Source organism: Solea senegalensis, linkage group LG2, assembly GCF_019176455.1.
Source record: "Solea senegalensis isolate Sse05_10M linkage group LG2, IFAPA_SoseM_1, whole genome shotgun sequence".
NCBI lineage: Eukaryota > Metazoa > Chordata > Actinopteri > Pleuronectiformes > Soleidae > Solea > Solea senegalensis.
This window is the reverse complement of record NC_058022.1, coordinates 7,462,626-7,481,860: the sequence shown is the minus strand read 5'-3', so window position 1 is coordinate 7,481,860 and position 19,235 is coordinate 7,462,626.

Below are 19,235 nucleotides of genomic sequence, written 5' to 3'. Positions count from 1 at the left end.
ACATTTGAGCGATACACTGTTTGTCCAATAATCGCTCGTGTGTTGCATTTCCAAATGACTGATGTTCCACACGGAGATAAAAGTTAAATATGTCCAAAATGACAAGAAGTGATAGTGCACAAGGCACACAAAGTGTTATTATAATAATATCTGCTTGCGCTGGGCTGTTGTTAACAGCAACAAGTGTCCGTACACTTGCAGTTACACTGTATGTTAATCCATAAAACAGATGTTTTTCTCGACCAGATTCTAATGTACTGTAATAAAGCTAATTGTGAATAAATATTTCACTCTATTGTGTTCTCAATTATTTTCTGTGCTAAATGCTGAGGACACACATGTGGCGGTTCTGCACTCTGTTTTTTCCAGACTCTGAGTTAAAGCTGATGAAAGTGAAATTGATAAATTAAGGATTTGTCTGTGGGATCTCTCTCCCAGTCCGATTTGGAACAAACACACAGCTGCAAACACGCCGCAGAGTACAAAACACACACACACACACACACACAAACACACAAGTCCTCTCTTAAATCCCGCTCCAAATTAAAAAAAGAACGACAACCAAAAAATGTAATCCCTCACAACACTGGAGGCAAAATGTGACGGCCAATTAAAAAACAAGATCCACACCACACAACATGGCAAAACATCATCACTCACCATGGCTGTAAAACCCTAATCTAGCTGTGGCTTCTTGTTTTATATTTACCGTCGTGTCTATATGCATTCCAGAGAAGGAAACAAGCAACAAGCTCATTTTAACAAACACATTTGGGGTCTCTGTCGCAAAAAAAAAAATATGGATCATGAAACTTTCCCAGGACAGAGAGAGATTTTCTCAGGGTTGAAATCACCGCTTCTCGCTGATTTAACTATAACTGTGTCATTGTTAAGGTTGGTGATTTGGATGCAAGCTTGACTTTGCTACAATAAACTGCAGATACTGTGATTGTGATTGAATTTGCTGTGTATATTTTCAAGCTAGGCTTCAGTTACATTTTGACTGTGTAATAGATTTAAACGTCGATAAAGTTTCACCAAAGAAGAAAACAAAAATATTAGCCAGTCCATCATCTGATACAAGGATGAGAACATTTTTAAAACCCTTAGTGCTCACACGGCACGAATCAGTGGTGCAGGTGCACCCTTGGTAAATTGCCTTGGGAATAATACACAACTCCTTATATGGACATCATGGGCGTGTGTGTTTATAGTTCACATCTCCAGGCTTTACAAAAATCTTATCTTCTTATGTGACGTTGAGTCAAAGTTATGATACAGTTTACATCTCGTATTTGTTTTTTAAAAAAAGAAAAAGCGATGATTGTGCACAAGTCACAAAGTAAACAGTTTTTATTTTATTATTGTTCATAAAAATGAACCAAGCAAACTTTGAGCTGTGATGTATTTCCAAATTTGAACAAATTCAATCTGATTTTAAAAATGTTGAGTTCTTTTTGCTCAGGTGTGTTAATATAGCTGGTAAAAATGGAAAAAAGAAAGAAGAATTGCCCAGTAGTAGTAGTGCATAGTAATGGGAAAATGCAGCCTAAATGCTCTGTGTTAAGGGTTAATAATAAATAATTCCAATAAGAAAAATAATGTCAAGTTTATGCAAACAGTCTCTGAAATTAGAGTGCAGTAGGTTAGTCATTCATTAAGGTGTTGTTTAAAATACTTTTACTGTTTTGCCATCGAGACAAAGGACCCAAGGTAACGTCTCATCTCTGAAAAGCTCCGCCCATTTTAACACTTGTTTTATTGTGTTGAGCGTCCGACTCTTGCTTTGCAGCACAGATCCACGTGCACACGTCTCTACCTGATCTAATGAACAGTCAAGCAAGACTTTCTTCAAGGCAACAAAGATGCTGAGGGAGGTGAAAGACTACGGGACACTTTTTAAGCTTTAAGTTAAAAGTAGTTTAAGTTAAGTTGTCATCCTCTGTAAGACAGTGTTAGCAGTAACCTTCTGTATTAGTACAAGTGCAATTCTCTTTTACATACTCATCCTTTATTTAGCTGCAGGCCAGTGCAGAGACGTTTATTCTTGAGACAATCAAAGTCACTCGCTGAGTAATCAAACGGGCTTCATGAAAGATCAATTTTCTTTTTTAAAAAATATGAGAGATCAATATCTGATTTTGTACATAAATTACATTCAGTTCAACATCTGGAACGTTGGACCTTGCAGACACATTAAAATGGAACAGTCCCTCAGGAGAAGACATTGTGTCCCTGTCCCCAGAAAGAACAAAAACATACATACTGTGAACATGCATGAAGTGACCGCGTGGTAAATACTACATGAATACACACTCAGCTAACTCAAGGGACTGTGTTGGAAATAAGTCGGGACTGTTCTCTGTTTACAAAGAATAACAGGAACAGATACACACACACACCCTTCAGTTCTGAGGTCTCTGATTCAAACAGTATGATGGTCGTTATTGTGTTCTTGACTTGTTCGTTTAATGATGAAGATGACAGATGGTTGTAAATTAGGGAGGTTTTCAGAAATATTTAAATCAGAAAAGAAAAGTGTGAAAATAGCATGTGGTGCAACCATTGCAACAGTGCAACAGTGTCTTAAATGTGCCTTTAAAATGATCCGAAATGTTTTCTGGACTATTGTCATGTTATGATTCGGAATTTAATCATGGCCTTGTGCAGTAAACTAACTTGTGGGAAACTAGTTTGGTTTTTAGGTCTCCTGTATGTTTTGATTCAGTTTATTGTGTAAAAGTGGCCGCTTAAAAATCCTTACATGTCATTAAGCCAGGAGGAGATTTTGTGGCAAGCGCTCTTGATATCTTATCGACCATCTCTTCACCTTGACATTTGAGGGTGTTTTGAACCTGAGCATCACTCACCCTTCCACTCCTCTCTTCTCCTTGCCTCCCCTCCTCTCCTCTCCTCTCCTCTCCTCGTATCCCACCCCGTGGCCTAATTCAAAGCATCTTGTGTGTCTCTGTGCAATGGAGAGAAGGATGTGGCTGAGGCAAATAAAAGAATCATAACAACAGGATCAAAGCGGTCCTGAAAATCTATTCCGTCTGGACATGGCGGCTTTTGCATGAAACAAAGGAAGTCAAAGACAAGACAGACAGGGCAACGCACAGAAAAGGAAGGAAGGGATCAAAGAAAAGGAGAGGAGGGGAAGAAAGGCTGAGTCCTGAACTCTGTATCTCATGGAGCGGGTCATCGTCAGCGCGTGCTGCTGTTTGATTGATGCCCCGCTCTCATAGCCCGGCTCCTTTATGTGTCTCGGAGTCTTTTTCGAATGCTGATCACACCCACCCCTCGGCCTGTGCTTTCGATCACACAGCTGTGTCGAGACTTATCCATAACTCTGAGCAGTCATGCTGCCTTTTATATTCTTAACTTAATACTTCACATGTCAGTTTACTGGTTTTCCTGTGTGACGGAGAGCTGGAAATGAGAGAAAACAAAGAAAACCAGCTGGCCTCAAACATCCGAAATATTCGGCTACACCAAATCTCGAGCGTTTAATGTTAGCGCATGCAGGGGAGTTTATTTTCATGTTTGTATCTCCATAGATTCATGAGTTTGGTTCGGCTGATGACTGATGAGCTGTCACCGTCTTACAATTATACATATTGGTGTTTTTGCCCGTTTCTTTTTTGCTAATTAGCACTTACATTAAATATAGATTCTCAAAAAGGCTTTTGATTTGTCGTCACATTCTTATGTGACTGTACGTGTTCACATACTGTGTAAGAGATGCATGTACGCTTTGTCTTTGTTTAGTATTTTTTTCAATGCATGATATCATTTTTTCTCAAGTCAAGCTCAGCCCTAAGTCACACGTGGGAGCTGGATTTGCTAGAAATGTAAAGAAAACGCATATAAAACACAGGTAAATCTGCACGGATCAGTGATAATCATTCATTCATAGTATAGCTCAGTGCTTTTCTAGTCTGTTTTACTCTATAGTTTGACAGCACATCTGTATGCATTACTTATTCTATGACACAGTCACCTTTTATCCTTATTTTAACCACAACCATAAACGTTAAACCAGAAATACATCCTGTGAGTAAAGTACTTTTGTCCATTTTTCCAGAACAACTTTCAATATCTGGCCGTTATTTACAACTTACTGCATGTTAAACTAGTGTATTAACAAATTAAAATGAAGAAAAACAAAAAGTTTTATTTAAAAAAAACAAACAACAGCACTGTAGTTGTACACGAACACCAGATTTTGTGTGTTAAATTTGAACAATATAAAAGATATTTAAAGTAATATTTGTTTGACTTTTTGACTCAGTGTCCAAAAACTGGAAACTATCTTAAGTCATTTTTCCCAACTCTCTCCTCTCTGGTGACAAAGACGTTGATTCACTGACTTCCCGCAATAGTGCGAGTGAAATTACCGTAATAACCACCACGTGCAACTTCTCAGCTTTCAGAAACTGTTGGAACTTTCCCAACAGCAACAAACTGTTGCATAACTACGGTGGCCTGCGATACGCGCGGTGTTAAAGGGTTAATTTTACACTTGTTGTTTTGCAACTGCTGTATGATGATACTGCATATAAGTGAACACTAGTAGTTTCTGCATCTGATCAAACAAAGCAAAGCTCAAATGTAGCCGTGATTGCTCCATCGCTGCCGTTCTTCCCCCGAGCGCCTCACTGTTTCGTCTCCCTCAGGTTGGAACAACCGAAAAGCTAAAAAAAGATGAAGGAGGGGGGAAAAAAAACGTCAGCACAATCTGTCTTGTGCACGAACTGCATATTTCGATCATGATGCATCGATCCACGCAGTTCACATGGTGCTGCTGACATGTTACACTCAATTTACAATAGTCCAGGACTCTGACATGAAAGAAGACAGACAGTTATGGACAGGGCAGAGCGGCTTACGCTGGGCGCTCCCCGCCTGAAATGTGCACTCAGCTTTTAAAAAACATAAAAGAAAAATCAGGATTTTTTCACATGGAAAACCACAACATGACTAGTATTTGCACCCCACCCCCATGCTCATGCACTTCCCAAGAGGAAAGGAAAATTCTCAGAAGTTTTATTCCAAATAAATACACACTCTGAGCAAAAGTGAGAAATACATATTCCAGATCTTTCTAAAAACTCCTCACTCTTGGGTTCAGGCCTTTTTGTTTGACACGACCGAGCAGTTCCCTCAGGGATTGGCAGCTTTGCAGTTTTTGAGGGGTTAAATGAGGCAGCTGGGAGATTTTTTTGTGGGGTGTTTGCTGTGTAAAGAGCCACCTCCTGAAAAGTCTCTCTAAAACAAAGAAGTTGGTGTGTGACAGTTCAGCGGACGCTTCCAAGTCACTGTATAGGCCTTTTGTAATCACCACAAAAGAACATACCAGCAGACTAAGTCCATAACTCATCCACACAAACAAACTCTGATGTTGGTAAATGAGGCCGAACTCCAACCCCTGAAGGGTGAGACTTGGCTTTTGCGGTGCAGCTTGATGAAGGTAAACAATGCAGCTGTGAGCTGACGAGAGGAGAGGACGAGGGGAGAGGACGAGGGGAGAGGACGAAGGGAGAGGACGAGAGGAGAGGACGAGGGGAGAGGACGAGGGGAGAGGATGAGGGGAGAGGACGAGAGGACTGAAAAAAAAAAAGTGGCAGAATACTTCATCCTGACCGGGGCTAGCGTGAAGCTTCCAATCAATGCACCATCGATGGGAAATGTGTTGAGAAATGAGTTTTTATGGCCTTAAAATGTACTGGTCATGTCCCATTTGAGCCGGCGGGTATTTGTTCAAATTTCTTTGTGCAAAGTGTTGACAAACCTTTGGGATGATTTTCCTGATTGGAAGCTGCTGGGTGTTATTCTCAATCAACGTCCTTAGAGACGATCTGTGAACAATTATATTGCACATTCTCTCATTCTCTCATTCTCTCTCATAATCAATATGAACTTTGAGCACAGTTATAATAAATGTGTCAATATATTACAAAAATAAAAGCCTGTTTCCTCCAAATGTGTCATAAGCGCTCGCCGCTCGTCACACGCTGACACCAGAGCTTGGGTGGCCGATGAATCCCCACACTGGTGTTGTGTTAAAACCCTCCGCACTGAGACCCCCTGTTTTTTTCGGGTCTAAACTTATCAGTGTACAGTTTGACGTGGCTGCCAGAGACCTCACAGACTGAACTTTTAAGACACGAGGAACATGGAGGCCCGAGGAAAAACCTTGGCCAAGGCCATCCATGACAGCTGGCATGCCACACGGCCTAAAACAATACACAATCTGTCCCTCCTGACAGCCATCAGTACACACTCGTACAGTCACGGCAGGAGAAGAACACACGCTCGCCCTGACATCTCCAGACAGCGAAAAATAAACAGACAGACGGAAAAAGAGGATACATAATGAATACCAGTGGTCTGGTGTGAAATCTGCTTCGTCGTACACGGTGTTGTCTCGTCTCTGGGTGTCACTGCGTCATAAAGATCCTGCTTACTCTTCTCAGACACTGGACTCTCGCATGTGCCGCGCTCCCTTACAGTGTCATTGGAGAGTTAGCGCCAGGACCATGAAAGCACTTGCCGCAGGTCATTAAAATACCTCTGAGAATATGGGATGCTTATCAAATAATATGAACCACATTGCTCCACTTTTCGCCATGTGTAAACGGTGGAGTGGATGTGGGGCCGGGGGTCGATATCTCTACCTTTTTCAAGAGCTTTCTTTGAAGTCTGGGCCTTGAAACAAACGCCTGGGAAAGTGGAAAACTTTATGCATAAGTACATTAAAGCACTGGCTTCTGTAAAGGTCATGGCCTCAAGTGTTTCTTACACTTTTCCTGTCTGAAAAAAAAACAAAACCCAGTATGGTGCATGCACAGAATGTACAGGTCATGTATGTGTTCTGGTGTAAAAACAGCTGTGAGCACATGTGGCAGCTCGAGTTCCCGTCTGTCTCTGTCATTGTTTTGTTTCAGGCCATAATTTGTTGAGAGATTGTAATCCAGATGACCTGTAAAAATACCAATCGAGGTCATTAAACAAGACCATGGACTCTTACAAGAAGAACAGTTTTTGGGGTTTTTTCCATCATGCTCTTGTTCCTGCCTTCAAATGTCCTGATTTAAGAAGATACCAAAGTCACTTTGTCTATTTTTGTGTCACAGTGATGCTGCACACAATGGTAATGTGAGTATTATTCTTTTGTGTCGTTGTATCATATATGGTATAAGGTCAAACCTGTCACTACTAATCAGTAGGGTAGATTCAGATGGGCTGCTGGTGATGATTCAGAACCACTGAGTAAGTAAATGCAAGCAGGGGCACACAGTTGGAAACATGTCTTCTCCTTGGTGGTGAGTGCCTGAGAGGTTTTGCGAATTAAATTTAAGGAGCAACATTTTATCATTGCTTCATAATCGCCATCAGCTGCTTGGCAACCGAATTTCCTGACCGATTATTCTGTGTAAATCCTGACAATTACACCCCGACACTGCTCAAAATGTGCTTAAAATGGTTTGTTCTCTAAAAGCAATCATCACTGGTCACATTTTTGACTCCAATTTTTAAAGTGTTTCCAACTGAATGAAATGAAATGAAAATAAAACATTAAAAGGCTTATATCTTATCTAAAGATAAGCTTATAAGCTTAAACTTGACAAACAAATCATCATATTGAAGTTTTCTGTATCACTGCTTGTCAGAAAATGCAAAGAAAGAAAGTTGAATTCCATCAATGACACTGTGAAATTAAAAACTGTCACTAATTACATACTTTGTCCCAAAAGATGGTTTTCATATTCCATTTGACCTTTCTGCTGTGCACATTAGTGACTCCGTGCCTGTTGTTTGACTCATGCTCCGCTCTGGATGCTGAGTTGAGTGCAGTTTAATCAGGTATTGAGTAAACAGGTCCGGGCTGCAGTAGAGCCTCAAGTCGCAGTCTGTCTTTGACATTTTCCTCGGACGTTCTTAAGTCACCTCGCGTCGGAATTCCTCCTGCATAGCTCACACTCCTCTGCTCTGGGCCAAGCCAGATCCCCCGGGGCCCGTCTTCAGGAGGAAATTATTTTTCATTGCTCCCAAAACACTGTGAATCTTGCCAGTTTGGCCCAGTGCACCTCATGCAAGTCTTCAGGTTATGAGGCCGAGCTTCCTCCTGCCCATGAGGGGGCAGCTAAAGAGGTCACGACACGAGCATCGCCCCCTGATGCTCCTGTGCCTTTATTCCCCTCATAGCCCAAGGCTTTGAATCTTTCTAATACAGTAGCAGCATCCACTCTGTCATCACTGTGTCCCTGCAGGAACTCTTGTCAGGCTCGATGTAAGATTTGTTTCATTTCGACAAGGAAACACTGGGGTTTCACTGTCAAACAAAGGTTTTGTGTTACATTATTGTACGTTGTGTTGTTTGTGGTTAGCTTTGGGGACTGGGACACTCTGACCAAAAAATGCTTCTCTTCAAACAATCTGAAGCGACGGAAAATACATTTCTGTCGTTGTTGTGGCTCCTCTTATGAGCCACATTTAAAACGTTTGTTTTCGCTGTCGCTGACTTATATTCTGTTTGATGTTAATCCAATAAATGAGAGGCTTTGGGTTCCCACTCCAATTCACTATGTGACTTTGGCCCGGAGAATGCAGTGACTCATCAAATTGGCTAGATGGCTCCAGTGTTTCAGGTGACTCAGCAGGAAATCCACTGCCACTATTGATTACAGCGCTTACGTGTGTTTGTGTGTGTGTGTGTTCAGAAAATGTGTTATACTCATTTTCATGAGAAAAGGGGAGAATTAAATTTGTCTCCGGAGACGCAGGAGATAAATGAAGTGAGCAGAGAGAAGTGGAGCCGAACACAGATTCTGTTGACGTTGTGTCAACACATTTTCATAAGTGTTCAGCAGAACTCTATCGCTTTCTGACTATAACTGAACATCTGAACCATCCAAGGGAAATACTGATGCTTCAAAGGAATAGATTGAAACTTTGGCAACATACAACATCCAGTGTAAGACGAGAAAATTGGTTCACTTTATAGTAGAGAAACAATAAGGTAATGGGTAAAGCAACATTACAGTAATCACCATCATCATCAAGTAATAGCTTCTTTATAACATTGCAAAAACGTGTAATTACTATGGACATTACTCAAACATATTACTGTCATACTATCTCCTAATCACCACATTACCAAGCTGGATATTGCATTATTAATAAAATGGAAATACCATAATATTAATTCCCTGTTACATGATTGTTACCACACTAGTAGTGGAAAGTGTTACTCTCATAACAACCTCATATTCAAAGCTAAGTTTTGACTTTTTTCTATTCCAAAAGTCACAATATCGACCTACTGACACATAAGTCTCACTAATGATCACCTTATGTCTGGTTTATTTCATCTGTAGCCAACAAAAACAAGCTTGTTCCAGGGGCAAAGACATGTACCAGACTATTGCTTGGCTGAGAGAAGGGACTTCCTCTTGTCATCATTCAGAGGTTGGCAGTCAGTCAGTCAGTCAGTCAGTGGATATACTGCACAGTATCCAAAACCATTAACGGACATTTAAAGTAAGAAAATACTGAGCTTCAGCCAATCTATACTGCAGCAATGATAAACTGTGGTAATGTTGTGTTCCAGAGCTGCTATGATACATCAGATTGGAGTTTGGATCCATCACAGTTTCTATGAGAGTGAGACCTTTTGTATGAAGAAAGAATAATGACCGATGACATGAAGGTGAACCACTGTGAAGCTAGTAAAGTATTTGGCAAACCAGAAAAGAAGCCTTGAAACCTTAGAGTCCTTAAACGTCTGTGAATCCCTTTGTTTCCTTCTCTATTTTGTCTTTTTCTTGCTCATTCTTCTCTGCCCAAAATACAATGCATCATTGATGCTCGTGGGTGCATTTTTCCAACTCCTGGGAATCTCATTTCCTGTTTCTGCTCCTTGTCATCTGATTGGTTTTAATGTTAAAAAGTCTGTTCCTCATGATCTTTTTGTTTTCCAAACCATTGTCTTTGTCGTTGCCCTTTGCTCTCTATTGTCTCTCTATTGGTGAAATGGTCCAGGATTTGGTCTTCTCAAGGATATATGTGTTTTAGTCCTTGGCAAAAGTTAAATCAAATAGCTACCTACCTACATCAGGAATCCTTCAGAGCAATTGTAGCATTAGAGCTGTTGGAAATAAGGTTGGAGAATATTTATCAGTTTGACTTAAGACTAATAATATACAAGCATAAATGCAAAAACACCAACTACATTTAACAGAGACACAAAACAGATCTGTCTTCATCCTACAGCATCTTCTGGAGACTCTCCTTTGTCCTGCAGAGGCTTTGTGTGAAAGAAGATCTCTGTGGAATCAGCCTAACTTTAGCCTAACTAACTATTACTTAGCAGTAATATTCTGCTTTACATCTGAACAGGTGCAGACATTCACACCTGGGAGCCAAACAATACAACCACAGTGAATTACTGTTAGTGCTGCAGACTTGTATCTTAGACTACTCTCCAGGCTGGACTATTGTAATGCACTCCTCATCGGGATCCTGGGCAGGAGCCTCCGAAAGCTCCAGGATCCTGATGAGGGTGCGGAAATACGAGCACATCGCACCAATCCTCCACCATTGGCTCCCCATCCACCTCCTTATTGAATACAAACTCTGTCCACTTACCCACCAGTGCATTCATGGTAGCAAGTCACAATGTCTCACATAGCACACCACAGTCCTCAACAAGACACCTGCGGTCCACAAATACGCAAAAAACAAACCATGAAAGCAGACAAGTTAGCTACGCGTCCAGGAGGAGAAGGAAGTGAATCTGCGAGGGTCATCATACGAATGCTCAGGCTCGTTACTCACTACATCTACATGTATTGAAAAGGTCACGCATCGTGTTCAGACGAGCTTGTGTTGGGAACATGGTAAACAACCCCATTTGCAGCTTATACAAAGTCCATCGTCTACTATAGGTTTACATTGGTTTTCCTTTCAGGCTGAAGCCTTTAAAAGCAATAGTGTGACACACTTGTTTACTTCCTTGCAGGGATTATGTTGAGAAGCTAAATACCACACTAATTTCTATACAGTAAACAAGCAAACGATGCTAGCAGATGTTTAGCTTAGGGGAAACAAAAGAAACCAAAATCACTGAAGCTCTTTAATTAACATGCCGTATTTTCTTTGTCAAAAATCTGTACAACAATCACAGGTTGGGGGCTTAACGCCTCAGGGAATTACAAAAAGTTTCAGACTATTTCTGGGCTTATCATCAGTGAGAGGTGCAACCAGCAGGACTTCAAAAGGAGCAGGAATTGCCAGCGTTACAGAGCTGTTTTGTCTGTTTTCAAATCACACAGGCCTCATTGCTAGTGTGCGTTGCCTGATGGTAGGATTTGGTGCAGGCAGTGTTGGGTGCTCGGTGGGTGAGCTCGCTCTCCCCTCACTGCAACTGTCAACTGGCAAATCAGCGTCTCGTGGAAACCAGACATTTAATTGTTTTCAGATGCCGGAGCTTTTAGTGTGAGCCGCTGTGTGTGACATTGCGCCGCTCAAAGGTTGGATTAATACACTGCTGTTGATTAGATTAGAGGAGGCTTGAGGTCTGACCGATCAGACTGAAGATAAATAATCACGGGGAAGATTTATTGTGAGTTGTTTGCACATATTGGGTTTACCTAATTTGGATAGCAATGAATCATAATGTGACAAGTGCAGCAAACTCATACTGTGTGTTTTCTGTTTAGGATAAAACATTAAGATTCTTGTGTTGCATTGAACTGAGTGGTGGAAGGATCACTTGGAATCCATCCATCCTGGGTCACACGGGGGTAAAGGGGTGTTTTAATTAATCATCAGGGGACAAAACCTTCTCTCCAAATTTCCAAGTAAGTTATATGTGGGAACAATTTCACAATGAATGCAGAACACTTCGATGATTAACAGATGATTAGGTAACGATTTCCACAGAAAACTGGCGCTCGGTGTCGCAAGAAATGAACACTTTCCGTTCATCGGCCTTTGATCTGGTTCTAATAAAACAATAAATGCTCACCATCTCCCGCCGCAGGAGACTGCAGGGAATATGAGGCCCGGTTGAAAACAGCGAGATTTAGATGTACGGCAAGTTGAATGGAAATCAATCATGCGAATCGTGTCTCATTCTTGCTGCGACAGGAAACTCTATCACCACCTCTGCGTCCGCTCAAGCATTTGGTGGATGATTCAAAATTTCACTCCATCATTTTGTGATTGTTCCCTAGTCAGTCTCTAGTTTTACCTCCAAGCTTGACCACTGCGATCGAGCTGCTGTGGACTTCTAATGTTACAGACTCTGACCACTGAGTGACCAGCTGTGCTCTCCAGCGCAGTTGTGACCCCTTTCTCTTACGCAGGTTTGGCTCAATCATGCCATCAACATTGGGGAAAATAATAGAGCTGTCTTTATTTTTTCAGATGGGCCCAGAATGTTTAACAACCTAACCTTTTGCACACCCACTTTCTTTCCTCTGTCTATATGTTTAGCAAGAAGAAGCACTTCCTTCTGCAAGAGATGATTTTGTCATATGCCTGTTAAACTGTACATTAACTGCAACTCTCTTCCTCTGTGACACAAAATGGCCTCCATGAATACTTTTACAGCTGTATCGCTGTATTTATTGTCAAAAGGCAAAGAATAGTAAAGACATTCTGTATTTCCTCTGCCATAGCATCATGTGAGTAAATGATCACAAGATACAGCTTCTTTATCTTCCTATTTTTGAAATAAATGTCATTAAAATGTGGCAAAAAGCTTAATTTACTTACTTCTCTCTCATATTCCTAATGTGCTTTTATAACAACATCAGAAAAAATGATTTTTAACAAAATGGCTTATCTCATACATTCCATGTCAGCATCATGCTGAGGTCAGACTTTATGCTTTAGAAATGATTACAGGCCAATCCGGCAAACACTAGGTGCCCTTCAAGGACGGGATCTTTTGACCTCCATAGAGAAAGCCTCCATAGGTGGCGCTGTATCTCTCTGTAAGCTAGTGTGTATTGAATCAGCTTCCTGTTGACCTTTATGTCAAAGAAAAACAAACAACACGAATGGCGAGATGGATGGTGAGGTGGCTCGTGCTGTGGTTCTGTATGTTTCTGTATGTTTCGTACCTCATGTACTGTGATGTAAGTTAGATCTTGTGGTTGCTGTGTTGTCCGAAGAAAGACGCGCGCTCTGTGATTGCCCCATTTGACAAAGTGACCATCATAACAGACCAGAAGATTGTGAAGTCTGACTGAAAAGCAAGATGAAGCAAGCAGCAAACAAACTTGAGGCTGTTTTTGCAGAGCTTGTGCCCGTCTGTCTGTCTGTAGGTCTGTCTGCTTCCCAGCACGGAGATCGTGCAAAGAACAGTCTTGTGTTGAAGTTATATTTGCAAAACATTATCAAGGTAATCAAGGCAGGACACAAACAATGCAAACAACATGGTCACTTGCGTGGATCGGTCCCATCACAGACGTAGACACTGCATCATCTGTCAGTAGAGGGGACACATTAATCTGCAGAGAGGAAAAGAGATAATTGGATTATCAGATAAATACCCATTTAACCATAGACTGACATTAGAGATGCTCCCTGTTTGCATTCTTCGTTTTGTCCCTCTGGTCTCTGTGTGTGTCAAGGACTCATTCACCGTCTGTGTTCAGTGTTCTCTAACCTCAATTAAGCTTTCGTATCACTATAGTCCATCCAACACTCAACCTGTGAATATTGTCCTAAGTGTGTTTCCTCCCCATCCCCAAATCAAATCAGAGCTCAGGTCTCTCAAACCCTGAGGAGAAAAGACTGAGGGTTTCTTTTATTTTAAGATGAGGATGGGAAAATGTGCCACACATCACTGACCTGAACAACAGAGTGAGGACAAAGAGAGATGGAGACAACTGGTGTGAAGAACAAAGCCAGCAGCTGGTCTTTAGGGGCTGTGTGTCCAGCACCAGCATGTCTCTGCAGTGACCTAAGATGCCCTCATGTCTGTTAAGACCATCTCCATATGTGTGTGTGTGTGTAAACTTATATCTGTTATCTCTTTAGGACCTTGTCTGGCATAAACACGGACCACGGTGCCTGATTGCAGGTGACACATCATAACTTGTCAACATAGCGTATCTTGGTGTGAAATTTCTAACTTGAGTTACTTCTCTGATTTGAGGGATTTTGGGCTCCACAGAGTCCAAAAATGTTACACATGAAGTTCAGTAGTGGTACTAATCTGTCTTTGAAAACAGTTGTAAATTTATGGATTTGCAGAATCTCTCTGGATCCTCTAATGAAAACGATATCATGTCATATTATGGGATATGTAGGATTTAGGGTGCATGACAGAGAGCAACGTCAGGGTATCTGAACCTCTGCTCTTTCTTAAAATACTGTGCCTTTACAGGTCCCACAAGTCTAAAACTAAATTGCTCTGGTGCTCCTCTTAAAGTCAGATCACAGAGTTTGTCTTCTTTCCACCGTAGTCCAGCTGAAAGGAAAATAAAAGAAAAGGTTTATGGCTGTCATACTTAAATCACACTAACTGCAACCAGAGTGGATGTGGTGCAAACATCCACAGAATCATTACTCCAGTTTTAGGAGTGACTTCCTCAATATTTAGATATAAAATGCTGATTTCACTCATTAGAAACGTCCCAGGATGAGTCTGATTCTGACACCAGAAAGAATCATGTCTCGTATATTACTGTGCACCCAAAGAGTTGGAAAAGGCAAATATGAATCCTGGAGTAGAATGTGACTATGTGTCCTTGGCCCTTATTTTTTCATTTTTCTTGGAACCAAATGTCTAAATGTCCTTTTTATGGGTTCACTGGGTTTAATAGTCTCTGAGAGCTGGAGTTTTGCTAAAAAATCAGTGTACATGTTCAAATGAAGAGCAAGAGTATGCTCCTGGGTAAAACTCTACCTTTTAAAGTCAGGTACTTTTCTTTTGGAGGAGGAGGTGAGTGCGAGCAGTGAGTGTGGGGCTAAAGTTGACATCTGGTCAGGTGTCACTACTGATGATTTCTGTCAACACATTTGGACTGTGTGGCTTTACACATATTCCACAGAGACGCACACCAAATGTCTCATAATAGAAACACAGAGTGATCATAATACTGGAGTGCAGGGGAAGCCCGTGATGTGCTGCACACACCAACATCACATTATCTGAATACCACCTGTTGTCATAGAGCACACACATACATACACACACACACACACGGAGCGAAATCAATGTGTTTTTATCAAGCTGAGGGCTGAGATCCATGCAGCCTCAGGGTCGAGCAGGTCCAGGGAGAGGGGTGGTACTCCTGGAGGAGGGGTGTTTGCTTGAGACCTACTTTATGACATGATGCTTTTTCCAGACCAGACCTGGACCCGAAACGCAGACATGAACGGGCACGGAGCCAGTGAGCTGCTTCTCAACTGCAAGAATTAAAATCACGAGCCCTTTCTTTGGCAGATTCACAAGTACCTATACGTGTGTCTTGACACAAATGACACAAATCCAGGCGAACACACATTGAGTGTGTCTCGGACGCAGTAACAATTTATTTAGGATGTAAAACATTTCCACATCACATCACTCATGGCATTTCCTGCATAGATTTTTTTTCTTTCGTTCAGTTGACTGCTGTGCCCTTTTGATTCCAAGCACATACTGTTGATTGCATTAAAGCCGACGGTGGGTACCTTTAAAGGTAAAGACCCACAACAATCTGGATCTGAATCTGTGGTCAAGGGTAACTTCTGCTCTAAGATATCGCTTCAATGTGCCGTGACACTGTAATGGGCTCAGTCCCAGCGCGGATCAAAGAGCTGTTTGTGGCCGACGCTGAAGATTACACTTGGCTGCTATGACTGCTATGCCATTCTCTCAGCACAGCCGAGACAGATCCCAGAGGCTTTCAGAGCCGAGATGTTTATCTGCAGTGCTTCACCCAAACAAACAAACAAGATGTGCGTCATTGAACAGAACCCTGACATTTTCTTTTTTTTGGTTCCATTGATGGACTGGTTACTACAACTTCCACTCTACTTCTTTCACTGTTACATCTTCCAGACATTTCCTGGTACAAACACTGACCTTGTCAGGACCAGGAGTCCTTACGGAGACCAAAACTTGGTCATCATGAGGCAAAACCTCATATTTGAGAAGCTGGGTAGGATTAGGACTGAGATCTGAATGTTGGTTAGGTTAAGGTTAGGGTTATAGGCACCTAGTTGTGATGGTTAAGGTTAGGTAAGGGGCCAGGGAGCGTTGTTTGCACAATGACATCATGTGACAAAAAACTTTTGAGGTAAAAACACAAATATATCAGCCACAAGAATTACAGGTACCTAGTTTTAATGCTATGGAAGATCAGTGTGCATCCATTATATCTGTTTTAAAAGAATGAATTCTATACAATCTGTAATATCATTCATTCATTTTTTCATTAGCAACAAAGTCATGTGATTCCATGTCACAAGAAAGAGCAATTATTTAATAAGAACACATGAGGCTGGATAGAGATGGAGAGCCTGGTGGTTGTTCTATGACGACTCTGTGTGCCTTGGGTTGAGGGAGACTCAGATTGAGTGCTTCTGTCTCTACCCCATTTGATTTAACAAGACACAAGACATTACCGGGAGGAGATTTGGAAGAGGTATGTGCAAACGGAAAAGGAATAGAAGAGGGGATGAAGGAATGGAGGGGTGGGGTAAAGGGGGCACTGATCCAGCAAGAAGGCATGAAAAGTAAAAAGAGTAATGGATAATTAGATCCAGAGGAAAGCAGTAATGCAACATTACTGATTCCAAATGCCATAAAACTCCACGAATAAACAAACAAACGTGGAACATGGGACCCCCTTAATACACTGACGAGGAAGGAACAGGGAAAAAGGGAAAAATAGGAGGTAGTTGTACAACATTAAAGGTGGTTGATATAAAATATACCACAGTGACCTTTAAAACTGTTACTGCATTCCCAAATGAAAACATTGCTTGAGCATGGCCAGACGTGGCCCTTATACCTGCCGTTACACTTATACTGCTTACTTTTCACGTCCGCAACAGGTGGAGATTGAAAGGGAAAGTGTCTCTGCTTGAGACCAGCACCAGAGACTTATCACATGACGAGAGGAGATGACAACTAAATATATAAAAAAAATATTACATAAGTTAAATATCTCATGACAAAGATAGAGCGCTAACCTTGGCTGAAGTTCCCCGTGTTGCTCTCCTGTTCTGGAGAAAAGTATCCACACCAGCATGTCTGTTGCGGCCTGTCATCAGCTTCCTCTCCACTTTCAGCCGCCTATATTTTTAATACATCTCCTGTATTGAAGTGCGATTAGCTGTGTTATTGGGCAGTTTACTGTACAGTGGCGAGAAAACAAAACACCAAACCAAAACATAAGCACTGATAAAGCTCTGATGATGTTATTTTATTTGTCTGAATATACAGTCATACATTTCTTACATATGTCACCTGATACATATTAAGGATGCCAACTGCCAAAACACCAAAGAAGAAAAAGAAGTGGAAGGACGATATTAGAGGCTGAAGGGATGAGTGGATGAAGGGAAGGGTCGGTCACAAAAAATTAGACAAATGCCTCTTTTCCACTACATGGTCCCCGGACACCTCGCCATGGCACGGCTTGACTCTACAGTGTTTACTTCACTGTCCAGTGCTATAGTACTTCCTCAACGTGGGCGGAGTCATCACAGCACGGCTGCATGAATCTGCTGTGACTATTAGTACTATCGCTAATGGAGAAGCAAAAAAAAAAAAAGGTGCCGTGTTAAGCGAGTCAATGACATTGGCTGATCAAGTATAAGTAGCATTGACAGTTAATTAGAGGAGTGGTCTTGAAAGAGTCATCCCACCCTGCTCACCATCTGTTTAACCTTCTGCTCTCAGGCAGACGGTACACGACACTTAAAACAGACTGTGATGCTGCTATGGACACCTGAATTTGTTCCAATGTTCACTGCAGAGTAAAACCTACATCATGTGCAATAACATTTCTTTATTTAATGTTTACGGCATACTTTGGAAGCTCGTGTACCACTGGTGGTACACACGCCAGAGTTTGAGAACCACGGGGTTAGGCTGTCCAAATGAAATGTAAGTCAACAGAGAGTCCAATAATGTACATGAGCACATGGAGAAAGAGCAGAAAAGGGGACAGACACCATGGACGTGTCAAGAAGACAAACAGAGACAAAGACACAGAAAGAGAAAGGAGGAGGTTGATGAAGGGGTTTGGACACAGCAGAGGGATGACTGTATCCATGGCACTGACTCAGAGAACTCCAGAGCTCAGCAGCACAGCTCACTAATTTGTAGGAAATGACACAAGTAATGTCTGAGTTAACAGTGTCCACACAGACCTCCAAAGTGTGTGAGCGAATCAAAAAAATAAAAATAATAATAATATCATAATACGAGGGGGGAAAAAAGAAATGCATGAAAGAGCTGGAGTGGATCAACTGTGATGTGCGTTTGATTTACAGTTTCATTAACTTCCTTGTTTTCCACACAGTAAGTCCCAGGTGGGAAACAGCTTTAAAACCACAGTCCTAATTGCGAGCATGTGTCCTCGCGCTGCGTCCAAGGCTGCACTTGACTTTTCCAGGCAGTTCTGCGTGCGCGCGCCATCCATCCTGCGTGGACAGGGTTTTTTTTTTTACTGCGGGCTGTGTGACAGTGAATCACACACACGCAGACACAGTGCTGTATACGTTGCGTTTATGTTTGCTTTTTTACTTTTCTATCTTTGTCAAACCTTTTTCAGCCTCTCTTGAATTATTGTTGTTGAGACAATGAGGCGGATCTGAGTCTGACAGGCGCGACTCTTGAGTCCGGACCAAACCAGAGCGGCACCGTCAGCTGGGAGAGAGATGCTGATGACAGGCAGCGACAGAAGGTCCTGACAGGGACCGCACCTCTCCACATTCTCTCCGCTTTCCCTTATTCATTTATTCATTCATTCATTCACTCACTCACTCACTGTGATTGTAATATTCTGTTCAACTGATTTGGTTTTACGCAAACGCATCCAAACGTGAACGAAGCTTAAAATCTTTATTTTTCTGTTGAATTAATAAAAAAGATATATTCCAGAATTATAGTTTTCATGTGTTCTACTAATTAGAGACATAAAGGTAAAGTTTTCAGGATTTAGCTGTTGATGAAGCTGCCTTGGATGACATGGATGACTCTATTGTAGCCTCCAGTT